General features: G+C 46.3%; 1 protein-coding gene across 8 annotated transcripts in view; it reads right to left on the bottom strand.

Moving 5' to 3' along the window:
• PTPN14 (protein tyrosine phosphatase non-receptor type 14) overlaps positions 1–5,201 on the bottom strand; it is a 190,255-nt gene extending 185,054 nt beyond the window's left edge. For 5 of the 8 annotated variants that reach the window (XM_055582980.1, XM_055582975.1, XM_055582978.1 and 2 more), the window contains exon 1: positions 4,649–5,201. The gene's annotated coding sequence lies outside the window, so the exon portion shown is untranslated. Of the gene's footprint in view, positions 1–449; positions 2,353–2,574; positions 2,883–2,906; positions 3,784–4,648 lie in introns of those variants that run through there. The other 3 variants (XM_055582982.1, XM_055582981.1, XM_055582985.1) reach the window with 3 other exon arrangements.
• Positions 5,202–19,640: the final 14,439 nt, after the last annotated feature.

Below are 19,640 nucleotides of genomic sequence, written 5' to 3'. Positions count from 1 at the left end.
CATGCCACGCTTTTCCTCCTTTTCTCACCAGACACCTCCCGGTTGACCAACATCAAGCACGGATGGGATGGCCACCTAGGGTTTATAGGACCTCTGGAAAGGCAACAGACTTCTGAGTCAAGCTAACTGACCAGGCTAAGGATGAAATCCTTGAGCTGGGCCTAATGGAGTCCCCTCAGGAACTAAGCCAAATCAGCCTCGTATCAGATTTTACATACAAGCTTGATCCAAGCCTGGCCACAATGTGGTTTTTTTTTTCCCCCCAGTAGCAAGGACCATAAAACAACTCCAACAAAAGCTTGAGTGGAGAGTGAAACAAAACCAAGCCAAGGCATATGGAACCAACAGGAAAAAGGGAAAGGAAATTAAAACAATGTTCATATGCCATTTATACTCCAACTTGGACACGTAACCACTCCTATCCCACAAAAAGGTACTTAGTCACTTACCTTTCACCTCAGCTACTCTAAATCCTCATCCACAAGAATTGCATCATATCCTCTAATTCAAAATTATAAATAATTCAGAGATTATTTATTTTCATAATCAGCATGCATGCAATACACAGCAAAGGCAATGGCTGGTCGTAGCAATGCGATTTCCTCTCCCTATCCACAGCAAAAACCACCGCCTGATCTGCATTTTCCTAAACCTTCTCCCTCTACTCTTCAAAGGGGTCTTCTTTCACCTGGGACCTGTTTGCAATCCTGTATCATGTAGGATCCTCAATCAATTTTTGGCTCTAACAATCCGTTCGGCTTCTGGAACAGTTACTACACACCTGTCCTCCTGACGTTTTAGGAGTTGTTCCTTTCTTCTAACATCCCCTCCTGCTGGGAGGCTGACATCAAGATCAGTGAGTTAATGTTTGCCAAATACTTCAGGCTTCTCAGATGAAAGGCAACATTAAAGTTCAAGCGACCTGAAGCTGGCAGGACCTGAGAGGCGCGTTGCAATTGACTCCTTAGACCTGAGCTTCAAAGAAGGAGAGCAAGGCTGCAGAGACTCATTTGTGCGGATCAGCTACCTTTTGCATTCTTGCTAAAGGCAGGCGGATTTATTCTAACATCATTTAATTCACTGGATTTCAACATTAGAAACGCAAGGATCCTTGTATTAGCACTAGACTCTTATTATAGGAAGCAGCATATGGGGGAAAGGATCCCTTTTTCTGCCCTTGTCTACATGGCTTTCCCTCCCTAAACTAACCTACTGCCTGGTCCTGCAACTCACACCCTCCTTCTACATGAGGGGCTAGCAGCTGCCAGCCAACACGTTTGCTTTGAGCCAACAGACCAAAAAAAAAAAAAGGTCAAAGACAAAGCCTTATGTGTATGTTGGCACGCATGTGAATTCAGGCTGCTGTGGAAAAAGTGGCACACAAAGAGCACATTCATGGCCACATATAACTCCTGGAACATATAAATAGTCATCCTTGACCCAACACCTACTCAGTGTGAGGGAGGCCCTGCTAGCAGCGGGGCACAGGGCATTACGCAGAACTCCCCACAAGTATCCTGGCAGGTTAACAACTACTGCCCCCACCTTAGAGATGAAGGAATGGAAACTCGGAAGGGCTGCAAAGTTCAGTCAACATCACAGCTAAAAGACGGCAGAGCTGGGACACAAACTGAGCTTATCTCGAACTCCCAACCCTGGATCTCCGGCTCCAGCACACCAACAGGCCAGAAAAGCTGCTGAATTTGCTACACACACCCCTTGAACCATTCAATAAGCCCTCCCCGGGGCTCAGACGGGGAGGAAGGGTAAATTAAATCAGTAAGGGGAGACCACAGAGTCTTATTTTAGACATCAATTTTAACCTCTTCTCCACAAAAACGTGCTTGTTTTCCCTCTTTTTCAAGCAGCACAAGCAGCAATAATTGAATTGGCTAAAGATTTCATCTTATCTCTTTCCCCTGCCTTATCTCTAATAAGACACACTGCACTGAGGCTTAGAATGAGTTAAAAAAATGCACAGCATTTCGTGACTGAAGAAGTCCGAATGCAGGATTGCAGGTGACAAAGGATAAGAATATGGAACCCAGGTGGGGGACAAGGTGCAATCCAAGGGTATATGTTCACATCCCTGAAGCCCAAAACAGAAACCCTTAATAAGGAGGGAAGGCACTGGGGCAGGGGGAAGTTCTCATAGTTGTCAACTTCTGGCTCATCTACTCAGGAAAAGAATTCTCCCAAACATCCTAATTTTTCTCTGATTTTTTTAAGATTCCTCCACATGAAAATAGTCTAAATGCTCTTGCCATTACAGCTGTCTGTTCCACATGGTCCACACACACCTGAATATCTAAAGTGTTAATAATAACAACTATATGTTTAAGCCAATGATGGAGGCTGTACCGGTACCTGGGAATAGCAAGAGTTTCTCTTGAGCCATTTTTCTCATGAAGGTCCTATACCTTCAGGAAAGCCATTGTCCAGGGGCTGTTCTTGAGATAAAGAAAGGTGTGTTTTTGGTTTTTTCTTTTTTTTTGGGGGGGGGGGGGGGTTGGGGGAGGTTGAGGCAACTTCCTACCCAGCACTGTAGGAAGGCAGTGTGCTCTTTTCACTCACATGTACTGGTCTGAGGTCACCGAGAGCTGGACTTCACCACCTCGGCCAGGACGCAGCCACTATGCATAATGCTACACCGCCACTTCAGGCCAGTGAAGAGGCACCCTTGAGCAGCAAACCACGTACTGGAGGCTCCTGCACTTTAAAAAGCTTTCTAGGCAGGATCTGCTGAATCCTGGACCAGAAGGCGACAACAATCTGCTAGAAGGCGTTCAGCTTTTCATAAAGTTTCAGAGGATGGAAAAGTCATTCCTTCAACTGTGCTGATGCCGCGATGACGTGGGAAAGTGGAGAATACTACAACAAACACAATGACACACACACGGACTCACTCTGCACAGCACAGACACCCAGTCAGATTAGGCAAAAGGGCATCTGTGCTCTCCAGCTTCCACTCGTTAAGGCTATCATTCCCAAAGCACATGCTTTTAACGCCATCACCAAAAGATAAGGTGACTTCAATACAAGGTTCTGTAAGCTGCGGTATTATCACCTATTGCTGTCAGGTGGCCCTTTGAAAGGGAATCAGTACCATTCGATGAAACCAGGCATGAGCATGAGCCAATTAGTGTCAATGAAAATGTAGATGGTCCCCCAACCATTGCTTGTTGCAGAACCAGCATCAGGCATCCAAAAAGGGATGTGTGCGCCGCTGGAAGCTACTTGGTTCCTAAGTGCTTCCAGTTTAATATCTGATATTAAAAAAAAAAAGCTGTCCTGGCTACACTGAACCAACCAAGCCATAAATCCCCTTTCAGTGCCCAGCTCTCTACTAGGTATGATCTCCTTGCACCCATATTTTGGATGACTCTTACTTTGCACAAGTTCTTTCCTCCCCCCTGGAAGGCACTTTCCTAATTGGTCCTCTAGGTGAGCAACATCTTAACTCTCCAGTCTCAGCGCACACCTGGCCCCCTCACCTCTGGACCTAGCCTTCCCAGGCCCTCTCAGGACACTCTACTTCCAGATCAGCCAGTGTGTTTCCTCCGGCAGGCTGCAGTTACATCCTGTTTTAGCATCTTTGTATCCCCAGTTCCTAGCCCAGGGGAGAAACTGCCATACTAGGTTTGTTGAATGAATGGGCCAACGAACTAACCTATTTGAAGAAAGTCACACGTTGGTGGAAACCCTGTAACCCATCCACAGCCGGTCTAGAAATTCCTCACCTTCACAAAGACCCAGCAACAGCCAGCCCCTGGATGGACTGAAGGCGAAAGCCCACAATCGGCCTTAAGCTGTAGGGAGGGGTGGGGTAGGGGTGACTGGACCTGGATGAAGTGGGAAGGAAAGGCGGGGGGGGGGGGGGGGTGTCGGGGCAGCGCTCCCTCACTGCTCCTCAAAAAGGTGAAAAACCCCTTCCGAGCGTTGAAACCCCGTAAGTAGGGGTCATGCCAGGAGAAAGGGGAGACGGTGTCTGAACACCACCCTAGGAACTTGTTAATACTCAGAACTTGGGGCGTTCCAGGTGGAGACCTGCTCTGAAATTAGGGGGCCACAGGGTCTCCCTGTGAGTCGGCCGACAACCCAAGTAGGGGCCAAGAACCCCAGGAGTTTGGTGGCAAGGCTGTGGCCTAGTGGAAGGGCATGGAAATTTCTCCCTCTCAAGATCCTGTCTCCTGGGTAGTTGGGGGGACGGGGGACAGGGATGTGGAACAGAGGAGGGTCGCGGCGGGGGACCCTCTCCAGCTTGAGAGGCAGCGATGTCTTTGGCTTTCATCCTCCGGCCCCCGCCGTCTGGGTATCTCAACTGCCCTCACTAGGCCCTCTGTGGTTCCCCAAAAGAAAACGGCAGTGGGGAGGAGGGGGCGAGAGTGTGAGTTTCACCGTCCACTCTGCAGACAGCGCACACCTTCCATAGTAACTCTAAGCCGTGCGCATTAGCGGGCGGCTCCCACCGCCACTTAACAAGTCTAGCTGCCCGGCCCCTCGCGCTCCCGCTGCCCTGCCAGGCGTCCCGGGCCGCCGATCCCAAGTCGGCGTGGCCAGCGTTTGCCCAAGTCATCGACAAGGCGCCCGGAGCGCCCAGGGCGGCCCCCAACCTGGGGCCCGACTCCCCGCCCCAGACGCCGCTTACCTGCTTACATGGCCCCGTCGGAACCCCGGAGTCCCGCGCCGAAAAGCTGCCCTCCGCGGGCGGCGGAGCCCCAAGTCCCCCCAAGGAATTGATTCCAGTGGCTGGCGGAGGAGGGGCGGAGGGAAGGAGCCGGAGGAGGCGAAAGGGGAGGGAGGTTTCCGCCGCGATCCCGGCGCGAGAGTTGGCGCGGGGGCGCCCGGAGAAGGGGGGAAAGGAGAACCACCCCGGCGCGGGGCTGTCCCGCCAGAGAGGGGGCCGGGACGGGGAGGCTGGCCGAGGTGGTAGGGGGCGCGCCGCCAGGGGCCACGGAGTGGCGGCTGCTCGCCGAGGACCGGCGTCCAGAGGGCAGGCGGCGGAGCGAGGACGAGCGCGGCAACCTGCCCCCGGACTGCGCCCGCCGCGCCCTCTCCGGGGAGAGAAAAGTTGGGACGAACTTTCAGGGGCCGGGAGAGCCAGAGCGGCAGGAAATGCGAGCGGCCGCGAGAGGAGGGAGGAAGGGGCCTGGCGAGTGGGAGGGGACGGAGCAGGCGCCGGCGGCCGCGACTCCCCCACCCCCGGGCCCGGCTCGGCGGCGCGGGGGGAGCGCGGGGCGCGCGCCGGGGGCGGGGAGGAATGCGGCGGGGCGGGCGGGCGCGCGCGCGGGGGCTCGGGGGGGGCGGCGCGGGAAGGGGAGCCCCGGCTCCCGAGCCCCGGGCGCGCGTCCTTGGGGACGTCACAGCGCTGGAATCCGAGGAATGCCGAGCTGCCGGAGCTCCTTCTGCAGGCCAGGGAGAAGTCGCGCACTTTTATAAATGTGGTGGCTTTGGGAGAAGGTTTTCAAAGGTGAGGGCTGAGCAGGGAGGACGGGGTGAAACTCCCCTGGAGTAAGAGGCGAGAGGAGTGGGGAAGGCGAAGGGACCACAGCAACCCCACCTAGCGCCTCTCCCGGGCGGGAGCCAAGGCGGGGAGCGGGGGTGGGGCGGGAAAAATCGCTTCGAGAACTCCGCAACCTGCAGAGGCGGGGCCGCGACGGGGACTGGCCCACCCCGACCTAGAGCGCCCCACCTTATTCGGGGGACCCCTCCAAGCAGGATGTCCCCACGCAGTCACTGCACAGGGAAAACAGACCCGGAGAAAGGAGGGTGGCTTCTCAGAGTAGGCAATCTTTTAAGTTATCTGTCCAGGACTCCTGGAACCTCTGGGTACCAAACCTGCGTCTAAACCACCCCTCACACGCTCCTCCGGGAATCGCACAGTTAGTGTACCCAAGGAGTTAGTATACCCAAGGAATTAGTGTACCCAAGGAGTTAGAATCGTTTCCCCGGTTCTTTCCATGCCACAGAATCGCCCCACCCAGCCGGGGTAGGCATTGGGAGGAAACTTCCTTAGCATTTTCGGAGGTGGAGTTAATGAGACGCAGCTGGTAAGACGAACCAGGCTCTCGGAGCCAGGCCTAGGAGCCCGGGTTTTCGGACCTGCCCTGCCGTCACCGGCCGACGAATGTCCCCGTCCCTGAAAGCCTTGGCCTCTGTAGCTGTAAAAATTAAAGGATTTTCCTGTTTTTCTGTGGTCCTTGGCATTGCAAAAATGATGCTTTAGTAGGAGTCTGTGGTCTTACTCGAGCAACACTTTCTTAGGTTGAATAGTGTCCTCGGAGAATTGCCACTGAGGATGTCGTTCCAAATTCCTTCCGTGTCCCACAACTCAGACAAATTCCTGGGCTCTTGGGGAAGAGTCTCCTGTACCCATCAGGTACAAATCTGTGGTCACGTGACTTTTCTGAGCATTTGCCCATATCCAAAAGTACAAAGAAGCAGAGAAGACCTTAAAGGGATGGAAGGAAAAAGGCTGAAGAGAGTTAAGATCAATTTCTCCAACTTCCAATAAATAGCTGGATACTTTCAATATGGACTTGCTAGATTTCCAAAAAAAAATTAGGGAGTGCCTTACTGTCCACCAAAAAGTGTGGAAAGCACTTCATGTGCTCAGGTACTATTATCCCCATTTGTAAGATGAGGAAAGTGAGGCGTGTCTCACCAAGGATCACACAGCAAGCCTACTATGATAATGGACCCTAGTGTGTCTGGCCCCAAAATGCAAATTTATAAACTCTGTAAAATTTAACCAGGACAGGATTAAGATCAAAGATAAGAAAATGCCTACAGACTGTCTTGGGGTTTCAAGGAAAAGACGTGGCATCTGTGTATTTTTGCTCAAAAGTCACTTTGTTACCAAACTCTGGAGCACAACATGCTGAGACTGTTGTGTAGAAGAGAAAGGACTTGTATGTAGACAGCAGTTGTACCTGGGTGACCCTGAGCAAGCCACTTCACCTGTAGGCCTGAGTTTGATTGTGAAGTGGAGTGTGACATGAACTTCAGAGCTTGGTTGAAGGAGTTCATCTCTGAAGTTTTTCCCAGTCTGAATAGGATGAATATACACTCCTCTCGGCAGATGGCATGCCTATGGAGGAAGCTAAGTGATAAAGCCAGGATGTCTTAGGGGAAAGGACTGTTTTCACACTGCCTTCAGAATCAAAATAAATGTTAAGAATGTTGCTGGGTGTTCAATGGCAAAACAGAAAACCACAAAATAAAATTTAGTACTACTCCTATGAACTCATTTTTATGTTAAATAATTTTACTTCTAAAAAAAAAGCCTTAGTAATTTAAAAGCCCACAAAGTGGTTTAAAAAAAACTTTCATTCTCTAGATAAATATATAAAAGTAGTCACAAGTTTCTTTCCTAAGAGAAAAAAGCAACCCGTTGCCTAAGTCTTCATTATACTTGAGTCTCCTCAATATGCATCAGAGTGACTAGGAGGTTGGTTGATGGGATAAGCTCCAAACACATCACTACACATTTATTTCAAACTTTGTAATTTTAGGAACTTGTCAATATTAAATATGCTCCCAAATCTTTCAATTGGTTCTAAGCCCAATTTAAACTAAAAATAAAGGCCAAATCTCATGGGCCACCATGACTCCTCCCGCCTCCAAGGTGTTTCTCATTAATTTATTAATTTTGTACCTTTAAAACCATTGAAAAGCAAAACAAAATAAGTTCCCCAGTCAAAGAAACCTGGAAAGTGAGCAGATTCTCTTAGAAGAAGTCTGACAACCACTAGGGGCCTTCTACAAAATCTAAAGTCATATATAAGTAGAGAGAGAGAGAATGTTTGCTTTTATCCTAAGTCTAATTTCAGTTCCTAAGAGGATATTTGACAGTTTACCGTAATAGAGGAAAAGAGAAAAGAGAAGCTTTTTCAAAATACACATCCTCTGTAATCTCTGCTCCCCATGTCCCATTCATCTTATCCACATGGTCTAGGGTAGAGAGACTTCAGTTGGGGTGTGTGTGTGTGTGTGTGTGTGTGTGTGTGTGTATATATATAATATTTTAGGCAGTATTTTATTGATATAATCCATACTCCATAAAAATGTACGTACAAGTTGACTTCTTCACGCAGATCTATCCATGTGAAAACCACCCAAATCAGGATATAGAAAATGTCTATCACCACAAAAACTTCCCTTAAGTTACTTTTCAGTCAGTATCACCTCTCCAGATTAACTTCTACTACCATAGACTAGTTCTGCAGGTTCTCAAACTTCATATAAATAGAATTATAAATATAATGTGTGTATGTATATGTAGGTCAGGGTCACAATTCGCTTATCCATTTTTCTGTTGATATATTGGGTAAGTATATTTTGAAAACATTTCCCAAGTAATTCTTTTATGCCTGACCACCTCCAATTCAGAACTGTTGAGTTACAACAAAAGTAATCATAAATAAGCCTGGATTATTAACACCTGCAAAAAATATTAAGTAGCAGAGGAGGAAAAAATATTTTAGAACAACCAACTTTAAGAGTTTTTTAATGGTAGTACACATTCAGAGCTTCTTACCAATAAAAACAAATTAGGAAATAGACTGGAATACGGACTTTGTGTTATCTAGTGACTTTTTAAAAAGCTATGTGACTATGCAGAACTGTCACGTACAGCCACATGCACAGTACACAGCATTCCATGAGCTCAAATAGTCTGCAGTGTGAATGGCATCCTCTGGGTAGAGCACTGGGGTGGCTGTAATATCATGAGCTCTCACTTTAGAGATATTAATAACATCATGGAATCTGCTTTGGAAGAATCATTTCTGACACAGAAGACTGAGCCCTTCCCTCCTGGTTGCATCTCTGTGGACTTCATGCGGAAGAAAGGTGCCTTTTTTTGGCTGGGAAGGGGGGGCGTGCCATTCGGCTTGTGCTATCTTAGTCTTAGTTCCCCAACCAAGGATTGAATCTGCACCCTCGAGAGTGCAAGTGCTGCGCCCTAACCACTGGACCACCAGGGAATCCCCAAAAAGTGACTTTCTAAAGCTCAGATCTCCCCATGGTGACTAAAGGGAGAAAGTCACACCGTACTCAAATAAATAATGCTGACAACAGAAGAGGTGGCAAGAGTACACAGAAGGGCTATACAAAGAAGATCTTCATGACCCAGATAATGATGATGGTGTGATCACTCACCTAGAGCCAGACATCCTGGAATACGAAGTCAAGTGGGCCTTAGGAAGCATCACTACGAACAAAGCTAGTGGAGGTGATGGGATTCCAGTTGAGCTATTTTAAATCCTAAAAGATGGTGCTATGAAAGTGCTGCACTCAATATGACAGCAAATTTGGAAAACTCAGCGGTGGCCACAGGACTGGAAAAGGTCAGTTTTCATTCCAATCCCAAAGAAAGACAATGCCAAAGAATGCTCAAACTACCTCATAATTGCACTCATCTCACATGCTAGCAAAGTAATGCTCAAAGTTCTCCAAGCCAGGCTTCAACAATATGTGAACCATGAACTTCCAGATGTTCAAGCTGGATTTAGAAAAGGCAGAGGAACCAGAGATCAAATTGCCAACATCCTCTGGATCATGGAAAAAGCAAGAGTTCCAGAAAAATATCTACTTTTATTTTATTGACTATGCTAAAATCACTGCAGATGGTGATTGCAGCCATGAAATTAAAAGACACTTACTCCTTGGAAGGAAAGTTATGACCAACCTCGACAGCATATTAAAAAGCAGAGACATTGTCAACAAAGGTCTGTCTAGTCAAGGCTATGGTTTTTCCAGTGGTCATGAATGGATGTGAGAGTTGGACTATAAAGAAAGCTGAGTGCAGAAGAATTGATGCTTTTGAACTGTGGTGTTGGAGAAGACTCTTGAGAGTCCCTTGGACTGCAAGGAGATCCAACAAGTCCATCCTAAAGGAGATCAGTCCTGGGTGTTCATTGGAAGGACTGATGTTGAAACTGAAAATCCAGTACTTTGGCCACCTGATGCAAAGAGCTGACTCATTTGAAAAGACCCTGATGCTGGGAAAGATTGAAGGCAGGAGGAGAAGGGGACAACAGAGGATGAGATGGTTGGATGGCATCACCGACTCAATGGACATGAGTTTGGGTAAACTCCGGGAGTTGGTGATGGATAGGGAGGCCTGGAGTGCTGCAGTTCATGGGGTTGCAAAGAGTCAGACACGACTGAGTGACTGAGCTGAACTGAACTGAAAGCCTTTGACTGTGTGGATCACAACAAACTGGAAAATTCTTTAAGAGATGGGAATACCAGACCATCTGATCTGCCTCCTGAGAAATCTGTATGCAGCTCAAGAAGCAACAGTTAGAACTGGACATGGAACAACAGACTGGTTCCAAATCACGAAAGGAGTACATCAAGGCTGTATATTGTCACCCTGCTTATTTAATTTATATGCAGAGTACATCATGAGAAATGCCAGACTGGATGAAGCACAAGCTAGAATCAAGATTTCAGGGAGAAACATCAATAACCTCAGATATGCAGATGACACCACTCTTATGGAAGAAATCGAAGAAGAACTAAAGAGTCTCTTGATGAAAGTAAAAGATGAAAGTGAAAATTTTGGCTTAAAACTCAACATTCAGAAAACTAAGATCATGGCATCTGGTCCCATCACTTCATGGCAAATAGATGGGGAAACAAAACAATGACAAACTATATTTTTGGGCTCCAAAATCATTGCAGATGATGGCTGCAGCCATGAAATTAAAAGATGCTTGCTCCTTGGAAGAAAAGTTATGACCAACTTAGATAGCATATTAAAAAGCAGAGACATTACTTTGCCAACAAAGGTCCATCTAGTCAAAGCTTTGGTTTTTCCATTAGTCATGTATGGATGCGAGAGTTGGACTATAAAGAAAGCTGAGCACCGAAGAATTGATACTTTTGAACTGTGGTGTTGGAGAAGACTCTTGAGAGTCCCTTGGACTGCAAGGAGATCCAACGAGTCCATCCTAAAGGGAATCAGTCCTGAATATTCATTGGAAGGACTGATGCTGAAGCTGAAACTCCAATACCTTGGCTACCTAATTCGAAGAACTGACTCATTTGAAAGGACCCTGATGCTGGGAATGATTGAAGGTGGGAGAAGAAGGGGACTACAGAGGATGAGATGGTTGTATGGCATCATCGACTTGATGGACATGAGTTTGAGTAATTCTGGGAGTTGGTGATGGACAGGGAAGCCTGGCATGCTGCAGACAATGGGGTCATAAAGAGCTGGACAAGACAGCAACCGAATTGAACTGAACATAACAGGAGACTTTTGTGGACACGTAAATAGGACGAAAGTGCAAGACACCTGTTTGAGGTGTCTCTTTTTGAAGCCCACCATACCTGCACCCTTTATGTTACATACTGTCTCCGTTTCATCATCTTTCTTCGTGTCTCAGCTCTCTCATTCTTGATATACCCCGATCTCTAGCCACCAAACCTTCTGGGCACCATATTTTTGCCCCACTTCTTTTCTCTTCTTTTATCCACCTCTCAGGAAAATGCTCCCTGCCTTCCAAAGGGATCATCCTCTGACTTAAGTCAAAGAAGAGAGGGCCCCCAGCTCCATGCCCATCAACCAAGGTCACAAATGAATTATTGCCTTGTTATTTCCTTCTGGAAAGAATTCCAAAGATTTTGGGGTTGTGTTCTTTCAAGCTGGGAGGAGAAAGATAAATCTGTCCTCTGGGACACTGTGCCAGCTCCCCTGGCAACTGCAGCTGACCACGTGGGCAACGGTATCAGCAAGGGTCATATACACCAGGCAGCCTCACTCTAGGCTGATCAGTAGTTTTTCCAAAGAAAATGTACAAGACACGGCCGATTGTTTACTCTTTAAAATTTGATCCAATAGCAATATATATTAACCAAGTACACTTGAGAACGGTAATTAATTCACACACATTTGCACTATTTTCAGCAAGTTTTAGGAGAAATAAAACCTAGGCACCATTAAGTATCTTGCCTATTTCAATGTATTCATTATTCTCTACTAACTTCACCTTAGATCACAAACACACTTTGAATCATGTCTTAAAGGTGCAAACTTCCTGGTCATATTCACCGGTCTCAGCTTGCTGACTTTCCCCCCTGCTCTAGGCCCCCACCTTGTCTTTCAGCCTTTCCAGGCTTGATGAGAGCACACAGTTTTCCTCCCACACTGACATGTGTGCACGTGTGCGCACACACACACACACACACGAGTCATCACCATAGGCTCCGTGGGGTACACTGCCAAGGAAGAGTTTACCCTCCTCTCACTGCTGAAAGCCATCTATTACCCAGGAGGGGGAAAAAAAAGTTTTCACTATTTCCAGAATCTTTTCTGGAGAGCTTCTTCATTTTGATTGCAACCATTTTAAACTTTGTAATGAAAGAGAGTCATTAAAAAAGAAAGAAAGAAAGAAAAGAGAGAAGAAAAGGAAGGGAAGGAGGAGGGAGGGAGAGAGGAATGAAAGGGAGAAAGAAAGACTGTCTGTAGTCATTTACATGTGATTGATAAACTCAAATGCATAGTCTGTTAGAGCGTAACAGATCTGGTGCGTGCGTGCTAAGTCGCTTCAGTGGTGTCCATCTCTGCGACTGTATGGACTGTGGCCCACCACGCTCCTCTGTCCATGGGATTCTCCAGGCAAGAATACTGGAGTGGGTTGCTGTGCCCTCCTCCAGGGGATCTTCCCGACCCAGGGATGGAACTCGTGTCTCCTCTGCATTGGCAGGCAGATTCTTTGCCACTGAGTCCCCAGGGAAGCGACTTGCTAGCTGTGTGACCCTGGTCGAAGTACTAAAGCTCTCCCACCTGAACTTCCTCACCTGTAAAACGAGGAATTATGAGCATGTCTCTCTCATAGGGTTGCAGTAATGAGCAGTAGTAAGGTTGTGGTAAATGAGTCACTGTATAGGAAGCTCTTCAAACAGCACCTGGTTCACGTTGAACTCTCAATGTGCTACATACGTATTAATACCAACCTCATTCTGTAGATTTCTTACAGACTGGATTTCTTGCATTCAGCAGGAAAATCCATCTGAATCTCAATCCAAATTCCCAGGAGAAAGAATATGTTTTCATGTGTCAGTGTAGGGTCTTAGAGAAGGAGCAGGCTGGGTGCAGCCCTCTGGGTGGGAAGGAGAATTCTCAGACAGGAGAGAGTGCCCAGGGAGGCTCCTCATGGTAGAGAAGAAAGTGACCTCCTAGGGAGGGGAGTGACAGAAGGAGGAAGGAAGGGAACCAATATTCCCTGAGCACTTGCTAGGCACTAGGAGCAAGGCTAGGTCCTGTATGTACGCCATCTGAAGTAGCGCTTGTGACGGTGTTTGGGTGTTGTAGACTGAACTCTCTCTCCAAAATTCATATGTTGAAGTCCCAAGCTGTATTTGGGGATACAGGCTTTACAGAGCTAATTAGGATTGCATGAAGTCATGAAGGTGGGGCTCCAATCCAATAGGACCCATGTCTTTATAAGTAGAGGAAGAGATTCCAGATTTCTCTCTACGTGTGCACAGAGGAAAAGCCACGTGAGAACAAAGAAGGAGGCCATCCACCTGCCAAGGAGAGAGGCCCCTCCAGAAACCAACCTGGCAGCACCTTAATTTGGACTTCCAGCCTCCAAAAATGCGAGAATATTGGTTTCTGTTGTTCACTCCACACAGCCTGTAGTGTTTCACTATGGCGGCCCTAGCAGGCTGACACATCGAAGTTAGTGTTTTCCTTGTTTAACAGAGAAATAAACTGAGATCTCAAGACATTAAATAGCTGCATTTAGACGAGTACCTAAGTACTTATGTACATAGGAGAACCAAGATTCAAATATGGACCCCTCTCTAATTCCAGTTGTTCATGTTCTTTCTAAACCATCATGTTGCCGCAAAGTTTATCGAGTACCAGGATAGGTCAGGAATAGGGTTAGGTGGTGGCCGAGCTTGTATGGTAAAAAAGGGAAATGAAACCATCAGCAGGGTAGAGTCAAAATTCCCCATGAAGAGGACAGTTGTACTTGGCTGATGTTAAATTCTACAAATAAGAAGGCACATACCCAGAGGATGTATCTCCGATTATTTTAAATCCTTCTTTTCCCATGTCTTTCTGAGTGCAGCTAGTAAAAGGGGGAAGGGAAGCTGCAGCCATATGGTCTGGGAGTGACTCCTTTCAAAGAAGTCTAACTTTCACTACTAATTATTTCATCAGAGAAGCCTGGTGTGCTGAAGTCCATGGGATCGCAAAGAGTTGGACATGACTGAGCGACTGAACAACAGTATTTATGTCATCGGCTCCCAAGATTCCTATGAGTTAAAGTCCTCACTTTTTAGCTACATGAAGTCCAAGAAGTGGCATTTTGGGTCCAGGGTCCTTCCTAAAACACAGATCGCCTTCGACTGGCATGAAGTCACCATTTCTGGTAGTGCCGAGTCATTTCTGTTCATGACCTCGATCTCGAAAGGTCAGAAATACCCTAATTTCTAAGAATAGTTGCTTGTGAATCTCTCAGGAATCCATGAACTGAGCTAAACTGTTCTTCATCCTGTTTATATCCCTACCTGGGCCAGCTCTGAGGAAGGTACACAGCTATAGAATTTACCAGGGCCGGCCAAGGAGCCATCAACACCTCGAGGAGCTGCGTGAGGGCAGGTCAATGAGAGCTGTAATTATCCCTGTCTAACCATCTCCAAAATATCTGCCTGTTGTCATTTTGTGACATGGTAGTGGCAATAGGTGCCAGGTTGCTAAGAATAACTGGGCTAGAGAAATCCTGAGTGGAATCTTAAAATCATTCTTCATAGGAGATAAAGTGATGGCTAAACACACTGTTATAAAAAAAAAAGTCAGCCAGGACATTTCTGAGTAAAATGTCATAGATTACCCCTCTTCACTGTGTACATTTTCCAGTCCTTTCCCACTAACCTCAGAGGAAAAATGTTTAGAGCCAGAGCATCAGTCTGTACCTTCTTATAATGATGGCATTCAGAATAAAGGGGTCAGGCGAGATACAGCCCTTTCGCTGACACCGTGTTTGTTAATATTTGCAGCTGCCCTAAAACCTCCCTGAAAATATATCCAGCCTGAGGAAGCTGGATTCCAACTTTATGGGCACTGACTCTTCTCCATCTCATGTCCTGAATGTGACATTTAAATAAAGCCCCAATAAAAGGCAATTCATTAGTTTGTTTTTTTCCCCCTCACCTCTTTGGTTCTGAGTTTATTTTTAAATGTAATTTAAACACCTAAATGAAGTTGTCAATAAATAATAATGCAAACTGTACTATTGCATTTATGGAAGTCAAAAAAAAAAAAAAAAAAAGCTAGATAGACTTCCAGATGGATTACAGATTCAGAGGACTGGAAAATAGAACAAGAAAGGGTGCATTTGTTTCTAACATTGGCTGCTATTGCCAGAACACCCCTCTGAAGGTATGGGCCATGAAAAGAATCTTCTGCTGTGATTAGCAACAAGGAACAACCTTTGCTGGGGGAGGGAAGAATCAGGTCGTGTTTGGGATGCCTTTATACAGAACATGGACTCTCCAGCCTGCAGGGGTGAGATAGGGTTACCCCCAAGTATGGGCAGGGCTATGTCAGTGAATCCAATAGCACTAAATCAAAACCTTCTCTAAGACCCGGCTGCTTCCTGGCTGCCTCCCCTAGAATAAGGGGTGACTCAGAGTGCGGCTGACTCCCTGACTTCAAACATTTCTGAGTAATTCCCACGGACCCAGACAAGGGCAATTAGAGGACTGGTTTGGAATGACCACTGAGGATCAAAAGATACTTCTGGTGGCCAGAAGGGGAAAGGCAAATGGCCTAGGAAGCTCAATTTTGAGATGTCTTCTGCTACAAGTGGGAGACAGGTACCTTCTGACATCTTAAATCTAAGATGATGCTGCTAAGTCACTTCAGTCGTGTCTGACTCCTAGCGACCCTATGGACTGCAGCCTACCAGGCTCCTCTGTCCATGGGATTTTTCCAGGCAAGAGTACTGGAGTGGGCTGCCATTGCCTTCTCCCTTAAGATGCTAGAAGGAGTTTACTCATGTAGGAGGGCGTGTCCTGGGCTTTCCTCCATGATGGGTGCCTCTGAGGTCCTGGGATACACAAAGACAGAGCTTTTATACACTGAAAGAAAAACTTTCCAATCTGATTTCCAACTATACTTTCCTGGCTATCTCTGCCCCTGGGATGCCAGCATTCTGCTATCCCTTGAACATACACTGTGAGTACTCTCCACCCCAGGATCTTTGCACACACTGTTTCCTCTGCCAAGAACTCCACTCCTCTAGGCAGTTTTTCACTTCATTCCTTGGACAGAACTTTCCCAAGCATCCTGTCAAAATAGAACCACTTCACACTCCATTCTCTATTCCTTTGCATGCATGCTCAGTCATGTCTGACTCTTTGTGACCCCGTGGACTATATAGCCCTCCAGGCTCCTCTGTCCATGGAATTTTCCAGGCAAGAATATTAGAGTGAGTTGCCATTTCCACCTCCAGGGGACCTTGCTGACCCAGGATTAAATCCACGTCTTCTGCATGTCCCGCATTGGCGAGTGGGTTCTTTACCACTGAGCCACCTGGGAAACCCTCTCTTCCTTTACCCTGCTCTAATTTTGTTGATAGCACATACACTACCTGACATTATCTATTTACATTTGTTTGTTTGTTGCCCCCAGCCCAACCCCTGCCCCTCCAGACGCTCCATCACAGGTAGAGATTTTTGGTCACCACTGTATTCTACTGCCTGGTACATAGATCTTCAACAAATTTTTTTATGAATATTTGGATAAATAAAAACTGTATAATTTTTATGTAATTATATACAGTTATTTTCCTGTACTCAGAATTCTACATGTACTATGTTATTTAATCTTTACAACAACCCTATGATGTAGGGGTTATAATCTCCCATTTACAGATGAAGAAATTGAGGGTTAGAGAGATGAAATAACTTATCTGTTTTTGTTGTTATTTCTAGCTGGTGGCTTCTGTGTTTAGGGGGTTTTGATGTTTGTTTGCTTGTTTGTTTTTGGCTGCACTGGGTCTTAGTTGAGGCACACAGGCTTTTTCTAGCTGTGGCACTTGGACTTAATTGCCCCAAGGCGTGTGGGATCTTAGTCCCCCAACCGGGTATTGAACCCTTGTCTCCTGAATTGGAAGATAGACTCTTACCCACTGGACCATAGGGAAGTCTAACTGTTTGTTTTTAAGAATTTCAGTCACATGGAGTTAAGTGCTGTGCTTAGTCACTCAGTCATGTCCGAATCTTTGCAACCCCATGGATTGTAGCCCACCGGGCTCCTCTGTCCATGGGATTCTCCAGGCAAGAATACCGGAGTGGGTTGCCATGGCCTTCTCCAGGGGATCTTCCCGACCCAGGGATCGAACCCAGGTCTCCCACATGGCAGGTGGATTCTTTACCATCTGAGCCACCAGAGAAGCCTGGAATCTCCATTCCAAACACACTCTGTTCTTCAGTTTATACACTGCCTCTCTTTTGCTTATTTTATAATTTTCCCTCTTTATGCCCTGTTCCTAACTTGGTTCTCTTCCTCCAGATTTGCATTTGATATTGTATGTCTAGGGCAGTAAATAATAGTTAAGGGCCCAGCTAGTTTGCCTGGACTGAGCTCCTGGTTTTGCCACTTATTAGCTGTAACATTGGAGAAGGCAATGGCAACCCACTCCAGTACTCTTGCCTGGAAAATCCCATGGATGGAGGAGCCTGGTGGGCTGCCATCTCTGGGGTTGCACAGAGTCGTATACAACTCAGCAACTTCACTTTCATTTTTCATTTTCATGCATTGGAGAAGGCAATGGCAACCCACTCTAGTGTTCTTGCCTGGAGAATCCCAGGGACAGGGGACCCTGGTGGGCTGCAATCTATGGGGTTGCACAGAGTTGGACATGACTGAAGTGACTTAGCAGCAGCAGCAGCAGCTGTAACATTAGGAAATTCTTGATCATGATTCTTGAACTTTTGGTCTCTCTTCATTTCCTTTTTTTCCTTTCTGTGTCCCTAATACAGAGACTTTAACACTTACCTGATTCTCCACGTTTCTTTTCTCTCCATTTTCCATTCTTTATCCTTACACTTTCTTTGCCTCCTGGGGAAACTCCTTAACTTAATCTTCCGGCTCATATATTTACTAGATACCTTCATTCTATTTATTATTTATTCATTGAATATTTATTCAATTGAATTATTTATTCAATAATTATTCAATTGAATTATTTATTCAATAATTACAGGAGTTTAAAATTATTTTCTCCATTTTATTGAGGTATAATCAACAGAATTGTTTAAAATATATGATGCCATGATGTGATATATGTAAACATTGTGAAAGGATTTTGCCCATTAAGTTAACACATCTATCATCTCACATATTTACTGTTGGCAGGTGGGTGAGAACATTTTAATTCTACCCCTCTTAGCAAATTTCAATTACACAATAGTGTTATTGACCATAGTCACCAGGTTACACATTAGGTCCTCAGACATTATTCATCTTGTAACTGAAAGTTTGTACCCTTTTACCAACCTCTCTCTATTTCCCCCCACCCTCGAGCTCCTGTTTCTGCTCTCTGCTTCTGTGAATTTGGCTTTTTTTTTTTTAGATTCCACCTAGAAGTGACACCATCCGTACTGTCTTTCTCTGTTGGGATTCGTTCTAATTCTTTTACTTTTCTAGTAAGAACTGTTTATTCTCACTTTATGTTTCCAGTATCTTCTCTCAGCTCTTCAAGCATATTTGTTATTCTGGTTTTAAATTCTTTTCCCCTTTTCCACGAGTTCTGCTTTCTCTGACATAAGTTGTTCAGTTGGTTGTTCCTCAGACTCACAGTTCTCAGTATTTGCCCTCTGAACTCATCCTTGTTCCTTTGGGACCAGTGTGTGTGTGTGTGTGTGTGTGTTCAGTTGCTCAGTCTTGTCTGACTCTTTGCGACCCCATGGACTGTAGCCTGCCAGGCTTCTCTGTCCATGGGATTTTTCAGACAAGCGTACTAGAGTGGGTTGCCATTTCTTCCTCCAGGGGATTTTCCCTAACCAGGGACTGAACCTGCGTCTCCTGCATCTTCTTCATTGGCAGGCTAATTCTTCACCCCCACGCTGCCTTGGTTAGCAAAATTCATCTGTGCAGAGGGGCAGACATCTATAGTAAGCTTATGCTGCTCTAGATGAGTTGGTGCCTATATTGGTTATGTGCATTTGTGGGAAAGGCACAGGGCTTTGCTCAACTGGTCTCCAAAGAACTTCTGAATTATCTTTTATTGGAGGCAGCCACTTTGTATCATAAGTAGATACCATAGGGACTGGTCAGACCAGCTACACTCATTGCCATCTGCTTATACCCATACCTGATCTGAGCTCTGCCTTATTGTTACCCCACTACTTCTGGCCTATGCTCTGAAAATCCTGCCTCCATGATACCCAAAGGAGGGGGCAAATCTGCCTAGGGCAACATGGATGAGCAAAGGGCAGAACTAAAACATTCCCCCCAGACTGAGTCCCTGCTTGTGACCCCAGGGCTTCCCCACCCCTGGCCAGTTTCCCTGCTGGTAGATCAAGTCAACTCTGATACTCTCCAAGAATTTCTTTCCGTGGCTAACTGCTGAGCAGTTAGACTTGAGCTCCAAGGTCTGTCATCTCCC

The sequence above is a fragment of the Bubalus kerabau genome, chromosome 5 (genome assembly GCF_029407905.1).
Source record: "Bubalus kerabau isolate K-KA32 ecotype Philippines breed swamp buffalo chromosome 5, PCC_UOA_SB_1v2, whole genome shotgun sequence".
Lineage (NCBI taxonomy): Eukaryota > Metazoa > Chordata > Mammalia > Artiodactyla > Bovidae > Bubalus > Bubalus kerabau.
This window is presented reverse-complemented; position numbering and strand designations above follow the sequence as displayed.